The sequence below is a fragment of the Octodon degus genome, unplaced genomic scaffold (assembly GCF_000260255.1).
Source record: "Octodon degus isolate 3935 unplaced genomic scaffold, OctDeg1.0 scaffold00005, whole genome shotgun sequence".
NCBI classification, from domain to species: domain Eukaryota; kingdom Metazoa; phylum Chordata; class Mammalia; order Rodentia; family Octodontidae; genus Octodon; species Octodon degus.
The window spans coordinates 20,037,708-20,041,399 of NW_004524581.1; the positions used below are offsets into that span (position 1 = coordinate 20,037,708).

Genomic DNA, 3,692 nt, shown 5'->3' on the forward strand with positions numbered 1-3,692 from the left:
CCTGGGCTGGGACTGGTCCTGCCGGCGCAGGGTAGCAGGAAACTCTCCGCACACTCACCGGACCTGGGCTAGGACCTTGTTCCTAATTTTAAAGTGAATACTTTCAGTCTTTGTCCATTTAGTGTGATGCTGGCTGTTGGTTTTTCAAAAATGGCTTTTATCAGGTTGAGGTAAAGACCATCTATTTCAATTTTCTATAGGGTTTTTATCATGAGTGGGTGTTGGACTTTGTCAAAAGCTTTTTCTGCATCTATTGGGATAATCATGTGATGTTTGTCTTTGACTTTGTCAATGTGACATATAACATTTATTGATTTGTGTATATCGAACCATCCCTGGATTTTGGGATGAATCCTATTTGGTCATAGTGTATAATCTCCTTGATGGTTTGTTGTACTCTGTTAATATTTGATTAAGGATTTTTGAATCTATGTTCATTAGGGAGATTGTCCTGTAGTTCTCTTTTCTGGTTGGGTCCTTCTCTGTTTTTGGTATCAGGATAATACTTGCCTCCAGGAATGAGTTAGTGAGAATTGCTTCCTTTTCAAATTCATTGAAGAGTTGGTGTTAAATCTTCTCTAAATTTCTTGTAGAATTCAGCTGTGAATGCATCAGGACCTGGGCTTTTCTTTGTTAGTTTTTAATTACATTTTCAATTTCATTGACTAATATTGGGTTATTCAGAATTTCTATATCTTCTTGATCCAGCTTTGGTAATTCATATGTATCTAGGAGTCTTTCCATTTCTTCTGTGTTTTCCATTCTGTGAGAGTTAGCATTTTTGAAGTAGGTATTGATGATCTGAATTTCTGTAGGATCTGTAGTGATTTTACCCTTTTCATTTTTTTATGCCATGAATTTGAATTTCTTTTCTTTCCTTTTTTAATAAGGTTGGATAAGGTTGTATTGATTTTATTTACTTCTTCAAAGAACCAACACTTTGATTCATTAATTCTTTGTATTGTAATTTTAGTTTCCATTATATTAATTCCAGCTCTGATCTTTATAATTACCAGCCTTCTTTGGGCCTGCAGGCCTTTCTTACACAGTATGGCTGCATGTGACCAAGCTGTGGTTTACCACCTCTCTCCTTCTCTCTCCTGACCAGGTTAGCGCATTGAACACAATATTGCCATATTGAAATTTCATTTTGATTAGTTTTTTTTTACTGTATATTCTGATCCTCTAAAAGCTAGGTACAAACCATTCTGATCTTTGAAATTGTCAGGAATATTTTCAGTCCAATGCAGTACAGGGATGAGCTTTTGTTCTTTGGTTACAGAGTTTGGGACAGGCATATCTCATTACCAGGAGATATCTAATCTCTCTCTCTCCCTCTCTCTCTCCCTCTCTCTCTTTCTCATGTCTCTGTCTTTGTCCTTTCTCTCACACCTGTAGTATATATATATATTTTGGGAGTATTTTCCCTAGATATAATTTATGATAAAACATATCAAACATCTTAACAGTCAATTTTTCATACTATAATGATGAATCACTTCTAGAAATGCCTGTTAGAACATTCTCTAAATTTCTTATGAGTGTGTATTAATTTTGTTCTCAGGGAAAAAAAATAAAGCAAATAGCCCCTTTCCAGTTACTTTCATCTCCATCTTTACAGAGAGGAAGAAGAATGTGAGAGAATGTTGCAAATACGATGCTTGAGGAGACCCAAAGGGAGTTGCTAGCAAGGAGCCAGCATCCTGTTCCTTTCCATATTCAGTTCTTACTAAGCAGGGGTGCTGGAGACATTGGGAAAACAAGGATATCACTGTGTTTCCTGTCTAGGGTTCCTCAAGGGAGAAAGAAAGGAGGGGAGAAGTGGGAGCTGGTAGTTGGCTTTCCCACACTTCATGTTTGGTGGAGGAGGAGGAGGAGAAAGAAGAAGAGGAGAATGAGGAGGAGGAGGAAGAGGAGGAGGAGGAGGAAGAGGAAGAAGAAAGAGATTGCTTTTGATATTTGAAGGCAAGGAAATACATTCCAAATGAGCTTCATCCGTGTTTTTATTTTTCCTTATTTTAGAATACCATCCACATACTTCTATTTCTCCAACCTATGTGAATTTCAAATAGAATTTAAGTAGGGAGAGTGAGTCAGGGGAGAGTGACAGGCCCAGGACCTTCATGCAGGTCTGTGTTCATGCAGTGAGTGCCTGAGGCATTGCTGGCCTCAGAGAAGGGCAGAGGCCCTTCCTCCCAGGGGCATCCAGGACAGAGGTTCTCACCCCAAGCAGCTCTGAGCTCTGCAGCCCAAACCACTGGGCTCAATCTCAGGCATCGGGTCCTCAGGTGTGGAAGCTGTAGCTCATGTACAGCACTGACCAGCACCTTGACTGTCAAGGTGAAATGGGCATCACTCCCTTCCTCAAGCTGCCTGCAGTGATTGGGATGGGCGGGTCCCAGCTGCAGAGGAAGAGATCAGTTTGACCTTAGGAGGGGATGTTCTTGGAAAAAATCACAGAGGAAGAGATATTTCAGCTAACCTCAGAGAACAAGGATAAGCAGGAGTTTGCCAAATCTGCCTCAGGGCATGGTGGGGCACTTTCTACAACTAGGAAGCAGCTGGGGCAGAGGCACTGAAACGGAAATGCCAGGGGCTCTGCAGTCACCAGTGAGGGACAGGCAGGTAGCCATGACAAAATGCCACACTGCTGGCTTCCTCAACAGAAACAAGTCATCTCATTGTTCTGGAGGTCACAGATCCTAGATTAACATGCACAAAGTGCTGGTTCCCACTGAGGGCTATGTGGGAGATTATGGCACCCTTGGGTCTGGTGGTTTCTGGCATTCTTGACAGTCCCTGTTGTGGAGCCACAGCACCCCTTCTCTGGGTCTCATTTGTATAGCACTGTGCCTGCTAGGGTTGGTTCCCAGTGTCCCCTTTGTATGAGGGTAGCATCTGAGTCACACAGCTGAGGATCCACCCAACGCCAGTAGGAGTCAGCTACCTACATTTGCAGTGGCCCTGTTTCCACAGCAGACACTCCTGCAGTGCCTGGTCAGGACTCCAGCACAGGAGTGCTGGGCGATACAGTCCCACTCCAGACAGAGAGAGAGAGAGAGAGAGAGAGAGAGAGAGAGAGAGAGAGAGAGAGAAGGGAAAGAGGCTGGAGAGTGGGACCTGTCCTGGCCAGAGACCCTGCACATGAATTTGCAATTTGTCCTGGAACCCATGAGGACCACTGAGAACATTTAATATTGAGACTAACTGGAGAACTATTCACATGTGCTAAGGGTGCTTCTAGCTTATTTTAGGTGCATTGACTCTTTTTATCCTCATAATAAACATACTATTATTATCTGTTTTGCAGGTGAGAAATCTGGGACATGAGGTCAGTTCAGTGCTTTGCCCGGGGCACATGCCCTGTAGGGGGTGGGGTCACAATTTGAATGCAGGCAGGACCAACCTTCAAGGCCAGTGCCTCTGGCCCTCAGGAGCTCAGCGTTGCCTCTGTTCCCCTTCTGCGGTGCTGTGGCGACTCCTTCCCTGCATCGCCAGCCCTGCCTCCTCTCTGGAGCTACAGCCCTGCATCTGCAGCAATCTGTCCACGTTCCCATGAGGAGCCCTTTGGCATCTGGCCACCACCTCTGAGACTGGGCTCATGCTCCCCGCCGAAGTCTGGACTTAGTCATTTCCGCTTTAAACCATGACTACTCTTTTTTTTTTTTTTTTGGAGGAACCGGGGATTGAAC

The 3,692-nt window shown here is 44.0% G+C and overlaps 1 long non-coding RNA gene across 3 annotated transcripts in view; it reads left to right on the top strand.

Annotated features, from left to right (window-relative positions):
- The window catches only part of LOC111817653, a 14,775-nt gene extending 11,083 nt beyond the window's left edge, over positions 1-3,692 (top strand). The window contains exons 3-4 of one of the 3 annotated variants that reach the window (XR_002821796.1): positions 3,311-3,331; positions 3,435-3,692. This is a non-coding gene — a long non-coding RNA (uncharacterized LOC111817653). Of the gene's footprint in view, positions 1-1,788; positions 1,908-3,310 lie in introns of those variants that run through there. The other 2 variants (XR_002821795.1, XR_002821797.1) reach the window with 2 other exon arrangements.